The sequence below is a fragment of the Citrus sinensis genome, chromosome 3, assembly GCF_022201045.2.
Source record: "Citrus sinensis cultivar Valencia sweet orange chromosome 3, DVS_A1.0, whole genome shotgun sequence".
In the NCBI taxonomy this organism is placed as follows: Eukaryota; Viridiplantae; Streptophyta; class Magnoliopsida; order Sapindales; family Rutaceae; genus Citrus; species Citrus sinensis.
This window is the reverse complement of record NC_068558.1, coordinates 26,662,411-26,680,903: the sequence shown is the minus strand read 5'-3', so window position 1 is coordinate 26,680,903 and position 18,493 is coordinate 26,662,411. Positions and strand designations below refer to the sequence as shown.

Here is an 18,493-nt window from a genome sequence, read left to right as displayed (position 1 = left end):
TACTACATATGAGGAGATACTTCAGAGGAGACAATAGTGCACTCAATTGTTATCTAAGAAAATGGATAATTTACTTAGGAACGGGAAGTGACAATTATCTTAACAATTATTTTATGCTTACCTTCTACTCAACTAGTTTTGATTATACCACAAAATTTTTGCTGCTCTCCTACTTCAAGAATATATACCACTAGAAAAATAAGAAACAATACTAAGGCCCGTTTGGGATTATTTTTATGAGGTTTAAAAGTGATTTTGAAAATCTAAAATCTAATTTTAGTGTTTGGTAAAAAAAAAAACAAAATCAAAATTAATTTTGTCAAAATCAATCTCTCCTACAGTTGATTTTAAAAAGTAGAGAAGGAGTACCTTTTAGATTCTAATTTTGAGAATCAATTTTATCCTTTAATACAATTCCATAAATATCCTTAAAATTATTACCTAAACCCAAAATTATCCTTATTCAAATTGGAAACAAAATCAATATTTTAATAAATTTTTATTATAATTCATCAATATCAATTTATTAATATCAATTTGTTGGTTGAATTATTATTAAATTTGTTTCAATATATTATAAATTTAATTATCAATTGTTTTAAGATAAAAAAATAAAAAATAAAATCAATATATTATAAATTTTATTTTTAGTAAAAATTATTATAATGCTCAATTAAAAATATTATATGTACATGTTTTTATATGTATAAGTAAATTTTATCATACATTCTGTACATTTTAGTTATTTATTTTCTTTTAGCAGTTTAACAGTAAAATTTACCAAACATTCATAACTGCTTTCAAAACTCATAGTACCTCTGAAAATAAAATTTGCTAAACACTTAACTGATTCTCTTCATAGCTGATTATTTCTATAGTACAGCTAACATAAATCATTTTAGAAGCTACAATATTCCCAAACTGGCCCTAAGTTTTTGATACTAAATAAAAAGTATCAGCATTTGACAACCTAAGTGATTTCTATTACCTTTTACATATAAGTTTAAGTGATTGTTGATATTATAGTGTCATAATCAAGTATTGATACTAATTAGAGAAGTCGTTTAATTTAATTTTTATTTTTTTAATTTCACTAAATCTAAACGGTGTCATTCTTATTGCTAAAATGTTATCACTATAAATTAAACATTTGGTAATGTTTTGGGTTCTTATTTCTCTCTCCTTAAAAAGTCGATTCCCTCCTCTCTTTGTACAGAAACCCTAAAACTAAAATCAATAGCCAAGGAAATATTTTTTGAAGAAACTAAAAGTAAATCGAAACCCATACTCTCAACAAAACCTCAATCAAAACACACACTCTCAACAATCCCTAAATCGAAAATTGAAATAGTTTGAGGTGTGTTTGGATAGTTTTCTTTAAGGTTTTATTTGCCCTCACTACACTTAGTTTGCTATAAAGTTGAATGGCAAATTACCCCCAAGATACAACAAACTCTGAACACAATCTCTAACAATGAAATTATATTCGAGAACAAGTTATGAATTTGTAATAATTTGAGTATCTGTAGGAATTTAAGTATCTATTCATGAAGCAATTTGTTCATATTTTATTCACAAAACAATACAACCCTTCAAACAAAGCACCTTTTTAGAATAGATATTCCTCTTCAAATGTATATTTTAACGCTTTCCATCATTTAATTTAATTAATTATTTAAAATAAACTAATTAATTAATTATGCACTGCACCATAGCTCTTTTGGTGCTGCAGCACCAAACTCTTATCTTTTGTTGCTGCAGCATAGTTTTTCTAGTGTCACAGCACCAATATAATAAATATCATAATCTCTCTTACAGGATACCTACCATTGTTTATTAACATAAAGACACAAAGTAACCCGACATCAATGTATTAAATCAAAGGATAATCTAGTTAATTTCACCTCTTGAAGTCAAGGTAAAGATTCTTGTGTTTATTTCTAATAGATACATTTAATTTGGAGGGTGAGGTGGGTGCCATGATAACTTAAAAAATAAAGGGAAAAGGACACAGAGACCCCTAACGTTTGAATAAGGGACACAAAACTCCCTAATGTTTCAAAAAAGACACTCAGACCCCTATTTCTTAATAGTAAATTATAATTTTACCATTATACCCTTATAGCATATTAAAAAATAATTGTTCATTATCCAATTTATTTCTATATTATTAATAAAATTACGAATATAACTTCATTACCTAATTTTTCCATTTAATTTTTATCAAATTTTATCTTCAAACTAAATAAATTTAATCCATTGCTCAAAAATAAAAATAAATTAAATTGATTATTAATATAATAAAAATAACATATATTTAATATAAAAATAACATATATTAAATTAAAATAAATTTAATTTATATATGGAGAATTGTTATTTTTAAGAAATTATCAATTTAATTTATATATAAGAAATTATAAGAAATAGCATATGGAGAATTGTTATTTTTATTATATTAATAATCAATTTAATTTATTTTTATTTTTGAGCAATGGATTAAATTTATTTAGTTTGAAGATAAAATTTGATAAAAATTAAATGGAAAAATTGGGTAATGAAGTTATATTCGTAATTTTATTAATAATATAGAAATAAATTGGATAATGAACAATTTTTTTTTAATATGCTATAAGGGTATAATGGTAAAATTATAATTTACTATTAAGAAATAGGGTTCTGAGTGTCTTTTTTGAAACATTAGGGAATTTTGTGTCCCTTATTCAAACGTTAGGGGTCTCTGTGTCCTTTCCCCAAAAATAAACTATTTCCAAATGCGCTACTATTAAAACAAAAAGTGATACTAAATATCCCAATAAAGTAATAATTGAGTTCAACTAATGTAACATTTATTTAATTGATGATAGAATATTAATTTTATCAGTTATGAAATTCACTATCAAATAGTTGAAGACACAAAATAGTTGGGACTCATTTTAAGATAAAACTGTTAGAATTTCAATTATTATTCTAAATCAACGTAAATATTTTTCGGTTAGCCTTAAAAGAAAGGATGCCCAAAATCTATAAATTCTATTTTAATCAAGTATAAAAATGCTTTAACTTCCACTCTTATTTTAATAAATAACTCGGATTATTATGTAGTTCCACTGCACATGCATGTTTGCCATGAATATATCTTGAAATAAAAACGAAGTATTGACGTGGTCGAAGAACCAAAAACAAAAAGCATAATTAAACAACCATAAATATATATATTCAGTGAAAAACGTGATCCACAAGCTGAAATTGATGAAGCATAATGAATCCAACTAAAAACATTGAATATGATCAGCTGAAAGTTTGTATTTATTTTCACATACTGTGAATTAGTATAAATCGTTTTAACTATTTTATATTTTATCGGATTAATGCGATTGATGTCAAATATTAAAGAATAATTTTAATAGACCTCTTTTTTATTATAATAATCTTGGAATATAGTAATTAGAACATTGACTTTACAAGTTTTTAATTAAAAAATAATATAAATAATATAATCAATTCAGTAGATTAATAATGTTAAATTATTTTTAACATTTAAAATAATATTAAAATTTTAAATTATTATATTTATTTTGATAATATATTTTTTTATTACAAAGGCTAGAGTATTTTAATGTAAACACATCTTATCAAAGGGTAGAGTATTGGCATAAGTATTGTTATTTAGGGCATCGTCGTTTCTTAGAGGGAAATGCTCCAACTCCATTAACAGGGACTGATGTTCTAGAACAGAAGAATCAAGTGCACACTATATATGGAAAACAATAATTAAATACTAATGGAAAACGTAAACGGCATGATGTCAATGATGAGCATAATGTGATATGGAAAAAGAAGAGTTTTTTTTTTTTTTTTTTTTTTTTGTGTTGCCATATTAGGAGCATAACCTCATTCGCCATAACTTAGATGTTATGCAAATTGAGAAAAATATTTTTGATAGCATTACTGGGACATTGTTGAATATTAAAGGTAAAACCAAAGACAATTCAAAAGCACGTCTTGATATGAAAGAATTGAGAATAAAGCAGTCTCTTCATCTCTAATATAAAGAAGGAAAGACAGTGGCTACCACAAGCATGCTACTCAATGACTCAGAGTGAAAAGACATCTTCTATAAAGTATTATCAAATGTCAAAGTTCCTGATGGGTATTCAGCAAATATCTCACGATTTGTGAACCTTAAACAACATAAAATTCATGGATTAAAAAGTCATGATTGTCACATATGAATGCATCAACTTCTTCCACTGGCAGTGAGAAAGTCCTTGCAAAAAAATGTTAGCTCAGTGCTGATTGAATTGAGCAATTTCTTCAATGATCTTTGTTCTAAAGTTGGAATAGTTGAAGAGTTTGCTCTACTTACATATCGTATCACTTCAATTTTATGCCATCTTGAAAATGTATTTCCACCCCTATTCAACGTATTTCCGCCCCTATTCTTTGATATTATGGTACATTTGCCAATTCATTTAGCAGATGAGGCAAAGATTGCTGGACCAATACAATATCAGTGGATGTAACCAATTGAAAGGTAATATATGTTATGTTCATATTTTAAAAGAAAACCTTTTTTCATTATTTATGTAAAACTACCAAATATTTGCTTTTATTTATTAGGAAATTGTGTAAATTAAAGTCATATGTTCGTAATAAATGCCATCCAGAAGGCTCTATAGTAGAGGTGTATCTGGCAGAAGAGTGTTTGACTTTTTGCTCTCGTTATTTATCTGGAATAGAAACAAAATTCAATCAACCATCAAGAAATGATGAAAATGAGGAAGGAAATAATGAATCATTATCAATATTCTTAAAAACTGGACGTGGAATGGGTAAATAAGAGATTATCTTTTTAGATCCTCTAGTTTTGTCCCAATCACATAAATTCGTATTGTTTAATTGTGAAGAAGTTACCCCCTTTATCGAGTAAGTTTTTTATTCCATTTGTAAATGAATTTTAACAAAAAAAAAAATCTGTAACTCACTATTTAATTGTTTAATTTAATATAGGAAGCATCTCCAAATAATTAAAATTGCAAATTGTCGTGCCAGACAAATTGATATTGCTCGTATTCATAGTAAGCAATTCCCTAAATGGTTCTAGACAGAGGTAACTATTGATATTATTAGATCCACAAAATGGATATCTATATTACATTTTTCTTTCATTTATTAACATTGACTTATATTATTTAAACAGGTTAAGAGGTTACAATAAGAAGGAGACAATATTGTGTCAGAAGATTTGAAACGACTAGCTCAAAGACCTAATAGAACGATTTCAAGATTTAAGAAATATATGATAAATGGGTTTAGGTTTCGAATAAAAGAAATTGAATTGAAAAGCAAAACTCAAAATAGCATTGTGGTTGTTACAGTTAAAACTTCAAGTTTCGCCAGTGCTAAAGATAAAAATCCTGTTTCAAGAGATATTTCATACTTTGGAAGGTTAACGGATATTATTGAACTAGACTATTATGGAGAGAGGAAAGTTACTCTTTTCAAGTGTGATTAGGTTGATGTAAATTCTAGTAGAGGGATAAAAAAAGATGAGTTACGCTTTACACTTGTGAATCTTAATTCTTCGCTTAATATTGATGAACCGTTTGTGCTTGCAACCCAAGCAGTACAAGTATTTCATGTGGCAGAACCTGTTGAAAAGGATTGGCATGTTGCAGTGATAACAAAACCTAGAGATTTGTTTAATATGGAAGAGAATGAGGTTGGAGATGATGGAGAATTACTTGTAGCTAATGAATCATATAGTGGTCGAAGATTAGAGGAACTTCTCGAAAACTTTGACAATACTGCTTTGGTTAGAGATAATTTGCCTGGGACTGTGATCAATACTCCTTTAGATGTAGCAAAAGAAAAATCAAATGCTTCTAGTGATGATTTTGACAGTGATGATGATAGTATTTACTAATAGTGATTTTGATTAATAAGCTAAGAGTTGAATTACATTTCAGGTTTTTTTTTCTTTTAGTTGACACAAGTTTTGTTGTTTAATAACTTGTTTTATTAATAAATAATTATTCTTATTTATTGTTTTTTTGCATATTTGTCTTCATGTTGATTGTGATATATATGACATTTATGGTTTCATTATTTTTCTAACAATATGTAACAGAGAATGGTTAATCGTAAGAGAGCAAATTATCACACATCACTTATGGTTGAAAGAAGTCCTATCTCCAAGCAAAGTAGCAGAAACAAAAATAAGGAGATTGAGCAAATTCGTAACAAAGCTTTAAGATAAAGCTCGTACAGGTTAGTAAATATCTTAGTTATTTGTTAGTGATCGTTTGGATTTTAATAAATAAAATTTGTAATTATTATTTTTAGTTGCTCAAGTTCGTTTAAGCTGTTAGTAACATTATTGAGATTACTCACAAAAATAAGAAAATTTGACACTATTAGAGGAAAAAATTTTAGTTACCATTTGTACTTGTTATTTTTAGATACCCAAGTTCATCAAAATGGCCAAATAGGTAGGCACGGAAGTGCTTCTCAGGATCTTTCAGGTATATTTGATTAAATAATATTTTCAAAAGTTTTCTTCATTTTTTAGATGGTTATTTGCGTACAATTTACTTAAGTAATTTTTTACAGACCTCGTTTTTTAAATAGCCATGATAAAAGGCAAATGGAAAACTTTTTCAATTTATATTTAAGCTATTAGTAATACTATTGAAATTACTTACAAAAACAAGAAAATGTGATATTGCAACAAGACAAGTCCAATTTCACTTTTCCTTATTTTTAGATACTCAAGTTAATTACAGTAGCCAAATAAGTGGTAACAAAAATATTGCTCAAGACCTTTCAGGTATATTTTATAAATGGCATTTTTAAAATTTCCTTCATTTTTTAAATGGCAAATTACTATACATTTCACTGAGGTAATCATTTAGCAAATATATCTTTTTTTAAATATTTTCTTGGGTTGTCATTTAGATTTTTTTTCAATATATATGTGTGTGATTATTAATTTTTTATTTGTTTATAAAAGGCACTTCTATTACATCTAAACAGAAGCATGGACCAACAAAATTACAGTTTATACATAAACAAATTGAGCCCATTCAAGTGGATTTTAACCCTGATGGAGAAGCTATTGGGCAAGGTGGTAAAGCATTAGGGCAATATATTGGATACCTTTCACGTGATTCATAGTAATGCCACTTAATTTTGATGATTGGAGACATGTATCGACTAGTGTTAAGCAAGAAATCAGAAATTTACTAGAGGTATGTCAATCCTACAATAAAACTTATTACAAACGTATATGATATTACTAGTCTGTTTTAAAATTTTTTTAACTCAACAAGTTTTATGAAGTCTTTTATTAAAATATGTTGTAGGCAAAATTCTAATCAATTGGGTTGTGGGGGCAGATGGGTTAATGAAAAATTAGCTCATCGTTAGCGAAATCGAAAATCTGCATTAAAGACCAAGTATCATGAGTCAAGAAATGATGAAGAGACAATAAATGGTTTAAAAAATGAAGTGGGTGAAAATCAATGGGATTGGTTGGTTAAATTTTGGGAATATGAGAAAGGACAAGTAAGAACATATATTATTTAGTTATTTGTTTAGCTTCATACTTGTTCACAAAAATTCTACGTAAAAGGTGACTTTTTATTTTTATTACAGCAACTTTCTGCAACAAGTTAACCATTCAAAATTGAAGACCAAGCACACTGCTAGAACAAAAAGCTTCGCTAGAATTCGAGATGAATTAGTTAATCGACCATTTTACCTTATTATTACATATTTTGTTTGTAATTACATTAATATTGATGCGTTTGTATATTTGCAGCAATCTAATGACCCAGAAGGAAAAGAACTGGACATGATAACTATATTTACAATTACTCACAAAAAAAGATGGCCAGTCTATTGATTTGAACTCGAGAGAGGCAATTGTAAGTAAGATTTTTATATAATAGTTATGCAACTTTAATTGCTTTTTGCTTTATTTTTGTTATGAACATAAAGCACTACAATTTTAAGTACTATTATAGTTTTTATGATTGATGAATATTTTTTTTTTTGGGGAATCATTGATATACACTACTAGAAAAATGATCTTTACTGACATTAGAATAGTGTCAGCAATTACTTTTAGTGACACTTGTTAATTGTGTCAGTAATCTGGTAGTCAAAAAAATAGTGACACTTGTAATCGGTGTTAGTGATTATTGTTACTATAGTATCACTAATATTATGATGTTATAGTATTAGTAATTGTTGATATAATATTAGTGTCTATGATTACTATTACCATGATATCACTATTTAATTTATTTAAAAAAATAAAAATTTAAATTGTTTCATTACTAATTGATTTGTTGGTAAAATTAAAAGGCACTTCAAATTAAAAAAAAAAACACCTCAATTCATATTGCAAAATCTTTCATTTCATATTTAAATATTGCTAGTATATGTATTCTTACAATTGTATCAAATACAAATTCAAACAAGTATTAAAGAAACATATAAATTCAGAATATCTCAAATATAGGAACCCTGATTCATTTTCGGTGCCATGGAGCTAGACCAGTGAACTATTAAGCTTTCTTCAAAAGGATGGCTGTTTCCAAGCCCACCTCTTGGTTTTGAAAGACACACAAGTAGACATTCGATTTGAGAAAAATACAAGCATTTAATTGGCAACAAAATTTTCCTCAATGCCTCTACACCTTGAACTTCATTGTTTTCCCACCTACAAGTGTAACATATAGAATTAATTAGTATGCCAGACAAATTAAGTCTTGGACATTTACAATAAAAAATATACTCATACATTACATGATTATCGTATGCTACAAATAACTTGGCAACATATGCGGCCCACTCATCAAGAAGTTACGAAAGATCATCCATAGTGTGTACTCATCACATCCAACTTCAAATCCAATTACTAACAAGTCAGTATAACTAAAACAATAATCTGTAACCAACCACTCAACATTTTCTAGAAATAAGAAAGAACATGGAAATAAACAGAACCAGCACATAGCACACCTAACAGTAATTACCAAAGATCCCTAACAAGCTCATAATTGATATTAATCCTTTTCATCTTAAGTATTCTTAGGGTATCACTGATGAATTAAATAAGTATTCTTAAGAAAAAAATGTATAGTACCAAACTCTTGCAGTACTTTCCAATTTCCTATCAAATCTTCGAGACACAATTATAACAATCTGGGGCCAAAATACAACACCAGCTTTTTAGAAATTTCACTTCTACAAAAAGAAACTAAACATATTCAGTTATTAAGGTACAAGAATAAAAAATGGCTTAAGGTCATTAAGATGAAGAAACCAAAAGGAAAGATTGAAGAAAGATCACTAGATCAATTAATAGAAAGTGAAGTCTATTAATAGAAATTCCAAATCCAAAATACAGGTACAGAATATAAGACAATAAAACATATATGTTATATTTTAATAAACCATCAAGAAATGACTGAATTAAGCATTACCTCAATGGGTTCAGCTACTCCCCATGGGAGACAAGACAAAAATGCAAGTTTCATAAAAGTCGGCATGTGCTAGCTAGGAAGGATTTCTTTTGACTTCATCCATAGTTTGCTAAAGAATTTTGCTGCACATTTATGGACCAGAAAAAAGTATTAAGATTAAAATTTTAAACCCTATTTGAAATTTAACCCCCAAAAAAAAAGTATAGAGACTAGATACATAAACTTCTTACATGTGCATGAATACTCCTAAGCTTCATAGCTAAATGATAAATATATTTTTTTTAATGAATTAAAGTTTGGGTTACCAAGCATGTAATTAATCTAACATAGGTGATAATGCCCTATAGACATAATGCAAGAGTAAACTTTTCAAGTTTAAATAAAAGATACAAATTGCAAAACAAAGCCATGTTTTGTTTGTTTAAAGTCACTTAAATACATGTACATGTTTAGCAAGCCAACAAAACATGCCATAACATTTTTCATTTTTCATGTCATTTCATTTTTTTTAACTGATTCTTTACTAATTCTGTAGGTTGTAATATCCAATTTGACGCAATAAATCAGTCTGTTTAATACACACCCCATGTCTTTGTACTCTTCTCTCTTTTGGTTTCTTGTACTTTAGGACATTTAACACATAACAATTGATACCTACATAAAACAATCTAGCAAATTGATGCAAGCAAATGAATTAATTGGTCAACTTGCTGCTTTCACGGATGAAATAATGCAATCCTTACCAAGAGGGCTCACATCGCTGGATGGCAGCCTGCCAAATAGCAAATCAAGTAGAAGTCATCGTCTTTTCGTAACTTCTACAAAAATAGTACAAACATATTACATATTGGAGAATGCCAACAAGCCAAATAGCAAATCAAGGAAACCAAGACTATGGAGAATTCCAGTTATTTCAAATTTCTCACTGTCCTCTCTTGTAAAAACATTTCTTGTAAATCAAATTCGGGACATGGTTTTCAGTTAATGGAATTTGGGAACTTAACTCCACGGGAAGTTGCATGTGATGTTTGATTAAATCTGAAATTTTTTTATTGTTGGATTAAATCTTAGAGAAAGTGAAGTGCATGTGATTTTAATATGTGCTACGTGGTTTCTTTTGTATAAAAATGATAAGTGTGAAGTGGATGCACCCAAATCTTTGTGCATGTACCCCAGATAAAAAAAAAAAAAACAGATTCTGCAAATTACATAGAATTTGCAGCTTCTGGCGAGTTACAATAGGCCATCTATACTATATATTGCCCCATCCAACAAAAAATATTTTATTTGGCCTAAACAAAGTAAATTACGGACATATAATAAAAGCATATCCAATAAACTAACACAAGAGGACATAAAAATCTGAAATAGATTATTTCAATCTTTTTCCAATTATATTCCACACGTTTTGCCATTTATCATAAAATTAGTTAGATATTATCCAATCTATCAATCTTTCATAAAGAAATAAAAAGAATTTATAAAGCATTGTTAAAGCATATCAATGAACATGATCAAATAAACTAAATTTTCTATGAAACTCATATTATTATTATTATTATTTATACATACAGTTCTATAAGAGAAGCACCGAAAAATTTGTAAAATAAATCTTACTTTCTTTTTAACTTTTTTTCCCCTTTGTTTAGAAATCAAACTTTCTTGGGACCAAAATTTTACTTTATTATTTTTTTGGGAGCCAAGTCAAAAAGGTAGGTTAGGGAGCAGAGTGTGTGAGTGTGAGAGAGAGATTCATTGAAAGGTAAATCAACAGACAACTTGTGATTAAGCTTTCATTTCATTTTTAATTGTTCTTTAATCGTTACTACTCTTGATTTTGCATTTCGTAAGCTACACATAGATTCATTCATTCATTCAATGTTAGATATAGATATATACAAGGCTGTTATGACGCGATACCCCATCTGTTTGAAAAAATTACTCAACGAACCAGTGAATACCCATAAATATAATTGGTGACTGAAGATACACTTTAAGACTTGAAGAAGCAATATTTGAAATCTAAAATTATTGTTTTAACCTTTTAAGACTTGAAGAAGCAAGACTTGATGATACTAAAAACTTAAAGAAGCAAGACTTGATGATACTAAAAACTTAAAGAAGCAAGACTTGAAAAAGCAGACCTGGACACTGTGGCTCGAAGTCTTGAGAAGATTTTGTGGAGTATTAGCAGGCAGTGGCAGGGTATTGTGGTGGTGGGTAGCTAGCACAGCTGTCAATTTTGGTGGCTGGTTGGCTAGTGATGGCGCGGTGCCGCGTCAGTGACTTCTGACAGCGGAGAGAGGCTTGACGCGGTGACGCATGATGCTTGACGGCATGACAGAGAGGCTTGACGCAGTGACACTTGATGGAGGCTTGAAGTAGTGACACTTGATGGAGGCTTGACGCGGTGATATAAAAGCATGAGATCTGAGCCAGTGTTGGAGCACTGGATCGAGAGTAGCGGTGCTCTCTCTCTTTCGAAGTATTGTAATGTTAATTGTTAAGGACTTAGGGTTTGTTTTTGCGTCTTGTGAGTGTGAGGGGTGAGGTGTCATGTGTGAATGTGTGCGCTTGTTTTTGTTTTTTTTAACAGTTAGCGATACCTTAGTGTCATTGCGAAAAATTATAATGGCTTTTGTTTAAAACTTAAAAACTTAAAAACTTAATATTTATAGGTCTTGGGTTCGAGTTTTATCGGGAACAATATCAGAATTACTTTAAATTTTTTACAGATACCTTAATGTCAGCAATCTCTGATGTTTAATTTAGAGACACCATAATATTAGTATTTTGTGATACTTGTATGTTAAATACGGAAAATGGTTCATATATATGTAAATACTGATACTTTTTAATAAAGTGTCACAAACTAAGTATTAGTAAAGACCATTTTTCTAGTAGTGATATATCACACAAGTAAAAGTCTATTCATACTTATATGAGACATATACTGAAGCCAACTAGATTAAGTTCTATCATGGCATAGCCCAAGTTTCTACTCTCACAAGTATTGATGGGATATCTACTTCACCCACAAATTAACAAGGGAAATGCCTATCACTACGCAAGTTTTAGTTAGGAAAGGAATGCAAACAATCACAAAATGGACTTTGAATTTATGCTATTTGCTTATTTTGGAATGTATGAAAAGATATCTTTTATTATTATTTTAATTTATTTGATTCATTGTGTATTTCATTATAATTTATTTTGCTTCAGAATCAAATGAATGAGCTTGTGAACCAGCAGCCTAATGCATCAAGAGATCAAATCTTTAATCAAGTTGTAGGTGAGCATACAAAATCTACTCTCACTTATGGTCATGGGATTTGTAGGATAGATGTCTTTGGAACACAATCTTTTCGAAATATGAGTTTGAAAATTTTAGAGGAAGAGCGAAGTCGTAGGCAAGTTGCAGAAAATGAAGCTAAGAATATGCAGGAAGAGATGAATGGAGTGAAATCAAACTCTTGCAAAAGTTTTGAAATACGTTTGAGCACAAAAAATGAGGCAAATGCAATTGAAACTTTTGATAGTTGGTTTCTTATGATTTTTGAAATTTTTACAATTATTAGAGTTGTTTACAATTTTCAGCAGTTCTTTATTAGATGGTAATGATATTAACATTTGATAACTTTTTTTTATGAAGTAGTATAAAATGCAATTTTAAAATGGTTATTGTCGTTACTGAACTATGCATTTGTTAATAAATGTTATAGTTTAATTTCCTCAAATCATATTATTTATGCTGAATTACTTTATGAATTACAAATTAGCAACAAATTTAATTGTCTCTAAGATTAATTAGTGACAAATTTAATAGATAGATCGTTATTTTCTGTAACAATAAAAATGTCACTTTACCATAAATCATTTCATTTGTGCAACAATAAGAGTTGTTAGCTCTTTAAGTTCTCCAAGCTCTTCTGAAACTTCGTTTTTTCTGCTTCTTTTTGATGAGTTATTTGAAGTTTTTGAACGCTTCCGTAAAGCAAGTGAGAAAGACACACTCTCAGCAACATCACCTCTCACATCCTCAACATTCAAATTTTCTCCTTGAGCTTCATTGTTCATTTCTGTCCTCTCAATTTCCCCCACCACATCTGCAGAAGCTTCTGCATTTTTTCCAGTTGCATGATCTTTACCATAAATCATACATAAGTCCTCATAATACGGGAATGCATTATTTTTTAAGTTTGTTGACTCTTTATGACTCCGTAACAGCAAATAAAATAGTGGAAAAAAACAATAATAAACATCAAAACCAGCAACTATAACAGCAGCAACCACTGAGTAGAAAGTTATAAACAACGAGTAAAACAACAATAACAGCAACAACCAATGAGTCAAACAATAGTCCAGCAAGTATAACAATAACTTAATTGTAGACTTGTAATATTAAGCAAGATTAATTGCATTCAGTTAAGTAAAACAACAGTCAAAACAATGAGAACATCTAGTAAAACAACAAAACAATAAGTAAAATAGCAAAAACAACAAATGGAACGGCAGTAAATAACAAGTATAACAACAATAACCAGCAAGTGTAATAGCAGCTTAATTGTATTCAATTAAGTAAAATAATGGTAAAAAGAACAGTAAAAAAATAATGGCAAAAAACAAAACTAAAAACTAACAAGTAAAAACGACAACAGTAGCAAGCAAAAATAGTAAATAAAACAGCAAGCAATAGAAATAAATAGCAGAAATAACAAGTAAAACAACAGTAACTAGTGAGTAAAACAGCAAAGATAGTAGTAAAAATCAACGGCAAGAGATAACAAGTGAAAAATAGCAAACAATAGTTATAAACAACAAATACAGCAGGTAAAACAATGATAACCAACAAGTAAAGTAGTAGCACCGTTTGGATAGGTTGGAGTCTAAACCATCAAGTGCTAATTTGCAAGTTGAAAGCAAACTAAGTTAGGTAGCTTAGTTGTATTATCCATCTAGCATGACACTAACTTGTATTATCCATCTAGCAGGACATGACTAACTTACCTTTTGTCAATATATTTTAGTCTTGAGTGCTGTTAGGCGTTTAGAAGGGCGAGAGATTTTGGGAGCAAAACGAGCAAAACGGCAGCACCTAAAATCTCTCGCCCTTCTTTAATTTAAAAAATTAAAATATTAATAAAAAAGAAAAATCTTATCAGCTTCTTACTCCATTTTTGTAAGTCTCTCTCACTATCTCTATTGAACAACCCTCTCTCTCGCTATCTCTCATTATTTCACGATCTCTCTCCCATTCACGCACTCCTTCGAACTTCCTTATCTTACTTCCTTCTATAGACCTTGTCCTTGCCTTTACGACTTATTAAAAATGGATTTGTCAAGAGCGTACCAATTTTTTCCTTTTAGTCTTTGACAAACCTCTGTTCAATTTTTGCAAAAAGCTCTGTAGCCGTAATTGTCTTTTCAAACATTCAGCCCCTGAATGCTTATGGAATCGCCTTCTTCATGGTCATAACACATGCAATTTGATCTCTCAGCTTTCAATTTCCTTTTTATCATTAGGGGTAATCTCATCCATAAGAGGTGAGGGAGAATTAACCATTAACACAAGATCGAGATCTATGATTGCAAGAACTATTAAAAGGTTCTCTTCCCGTGACTTGAAGTTAGAGCCATTTAACATAGGAATAGAATTAATGTTGGTAGTAATATTAGCATGTTTGTGAGAACTACTATAGGTTCTTTTGCCATGACTTAAAGTTAGAGCCATCGAACATAGGAATAGAATTGATGTTGGTACTAATATTAGTAGCAAACATAACTGAATAAAGAACAACTAATAAACAAAACAAGTTCATATAAGTCTTAAAAAAAATAAATTCAAATAAAGGTAAACCCATCTTAAGATATCAGAAACTCCATTAATATTTCATCTTTGGATAAAATATTAACTTGTAATTGATATCTTGGTGTAGTAATTAAACATTGATACTAAGAACATGTTAAACGATAAATCTTCCTTTCAGCTCATTTATTGTTCACATGCAAATCCAAATAATCATCACGTGTATATTACTATAAGTGCACATGCAATTCTCTCAAATATGGACCTCCCTCTCGGCTGATCAATATTCACAGAAATTACAAACATGCAACTATTTATGTTCCAAAACAAATTAATTTCCATAAGGGAGGTCACTTTGGTCTCATGTTGCTTCAATTAATTCATCTCAACATATATATATATATATATATATATATATATATATATATACAGAAGGAAATAGGATCGAAGGATGGATGTGTTTTCGTAAAAACTCTTTATTGTTTACTTTTAATAAAATAATTGGATCGTGGTTGGTTTATTTTAAATAAGCTTTACCGAGTTTGGTTATGGAGTTCTTTGGATCATACAGTGATCAAACAAATTTGAACGCGGTTGGTCAAATTTTTAATAACTAATTGGTACGTGGCATTGTTAAACCAGATCGATGCTACACAAAGTGAAGCCTTTGGACCCAGATCTGATTTAGAACAGATCAATAGTCCGCACGTTCGGGTTTCCAGCCGATATACCAAATCAGTTTTGTTTTACCGAATAAAGTTAAGTTGCTTTAAACGTGGTTGATTCGTTTTATTGGGCTATTATCAGATTTAGATTAGGTTCTTTTAGAGGTTTGGGTACATACACAGTACCAGATCCGGTTTAGATTAGGTTCTTTTAGAGGTTTGGGTACATACACAGTACCAGATCCGGATCCCGAAAATGGTGCTCTGAAGGAATAGAGGGAGAAGAGAAGGTTTACAACTGAGGATCGAGATCCGGTCTCTTTGCCTCAGAGGAACGTAGAAATTTTATGGCAGATCTGATAAAGACCAGTCTGCAAGCATGCTTTGAAAAGAAAAGTGCTTTAAAAATATATTCTTAGTGTAAAGCAGTTTAAAGTCGATGAAAATGGAGTCCCTATTCTTGATGAGTTCAACAATCCAATCCAGGATGCTGTTGCTACTCTAATTTTAACCATTTCCCTCCATTTCATTGGTGACCCTTCACACCTTCGTGATAAAAACGCTGAGTTACTACATAATTTAAGATGTAGGAAACTTAGTGAATTCCAAAGCTATAAAACCTCTTTTTTCACCAGACTATTTCTAAGGGATGATGCAAATCATATAACCTGGAAAGAAAAATTTCTTGCTGGATTACCTACCCTTCTAGGTGAAAAAGTAAGAAATTCCATCAAATCCCTTTATGATAATCGTATTCCTTATGACGAGCTTACCTATGGTGAACTTGTCAGTTTCGTCAATAAAGAAGGTTTAAAGATTTGTCAAGATTTGAAATTACAGAAACGACTTAAGTGGGAGCTTAAGAAGTCTAAACAAGAATTAGGCGGTTTCTGCAAACAATTCAATTATGACCCCTTTAAAACTTCTTATTCCAAAGATTGTAATGGCGAGTGTTCTACTAAACCTCGCAAGAAACATTACAAATCAAAAAATTTTAGGAAACCCTTCCGTAATTTTAGGGAACTTCCTTATAAGAAACCTTCGAGGCCTTATAAGAAATCCAAATTCCCTAAAAGAAAAGAGTTTAGAGCCAAACCAAAAACCCCTTTCAATTACAAAGAAGCTATATGTCATAAATGTGGCATGAAAGGTCATACTGCAAATTATTGCAGGATGAACAAAAAGCTTCATGAACTTGACCTCGATGAAGAGATCCTTTCCAAATTAGCCCCTCTTCTTTGTAAAGCAGTTCTCAAAGTTACTGGTTCTCAAGAACCTTCTAAATTCCAGCAATTTATTTTTAAAGCACTTTTCTTTTCAAAGCATGCTTGCAGACTGGTCTTTATCAGATCTGCCATAAAATTTCTACGTTCCTCTGAGGCAAAGAGACCGGATCTCGATTCTCAGTTGTAAACCTTCTCTTCTCCCTCCATTCCTTCAGAGCACCATTTTCGGGATCCGGATCTGGTACTGTGTATGTACCCAAACCTCTAAAAGAACCTAATCTAAATATGATAATAGCCCAATAAAACAAATCAACCACGTTTAAAGCAACTTAACTTTATTCGGTAAAACAAAACTGATTTGGTATATCGGCTGGAAACCCGAACGTGCGGACTATTGATCTGTTCTAAATCAGATATGGGTCCAAAGGCTTCACTTTGTGTAGCATCGATCTGGTTTAACAACGCCACGTACCAATTAGTTATTAAAAATTTGACCAACCGCGTTCAAATTTGTTTGATCACTGTATGATCCAAAGAACTCCATAACCAAACTCGGTAAAGCTTATTTAAAATAAACCAACCACGATCCAATTATTTTATTAAAAGTAAACAATAAAGAGTTTTTACGAAAACACATCCATCCTTCGATCCTATTTCCTTCTGGTATCAGAGCCAAGGGGAGGATAGTGTAAAGCAGTTTATAGTTCCGTGTTTAAAGACTTGTGTTTTATTTTGAAGTTTTGTTGTGTGGTGAATCCTTACTGGTAGTAAGTCCCGCCATAGGATAAGGTCATCCGTTTAGGGCTGTAAAACCATACCTGTAGCCATTCTGACAAAACCATAGATTGACCATAGGTTTTTACTCATGGACCCTATGCACGGTAGAACATCATCCTTTTCTAGCTCTTCTTCCGGGAAGACTAGTGCTTCAAAGCATGTTGTGAGTTCAGAAGAATTCTTTATTGAGAACTTTGATAAAGCAATTGATTGTTGGGAACTTCCAAAAATTTCTAAAGAAAAGATTTACAAAACAAAAAAGCTTGATTTTTTAAAGAGTGATTATATTATAAAGACTGAAGAACGTGACATAACTCTTTCAAATCCATTTGAAACAATTCACTTGTTTTCTGAGCATTCTTTAAAGAAATTAAAAGAAAAGAATTTCAATTATATTCATATCGGACTAATTCAAGTCGGTATAAAACCCTTAACCAAAGAAGGCTTGGATACTTCTATCCTTGCTGTCCTAAGAGATGGGCGATTAATCTCTTTTGATGATTCTTTGCTAAGTAGCATCGA

The 18,493-nt window shown here is 30.2% G+C and overlaps 1 long non-coding RNA gene across 5 annotated transcripts; it reads right to left on the bottom strand.

The window, feature by feature from the left end:
- Positions 1 to 8,410: 8,410 nt before the first annotated feature.
- Positions 8,411 to 12,091, bottom strand: LOC127901149 (uncharacterized). 5 transcript variants are annotated; one of them, XR_008053268.1, is made up of 5 exons: positions 11,642 to 12,065; positions 10,241 to 10,315; positions 9,498 to 9,619; positions 8,818 to 8,914; positions 8,411 to 8,731 (listed from the first exon to the last, which is right to left on the bottom strand). It is a non-coding gene; the product is annotated as an uncharacterized LOC127901149 (long non-coding RNA). The 5 variants fall into 5 exon arrangements; XR_008053266.1 differs by lacking the exon at positions 8,818 to 8,914 and having other exon boundaries at positions 11,642 to 12,061; XR_008053267.1 differs by lacking the exon at positions 9,498 to 9,619 and having other exon boundaries at positions 8,818 to 9,216; positions 11,642 to 12,060.
- Between the last annotated feature and the right edge of the window lie 6,402 nt (positions 12,092 to 18,493).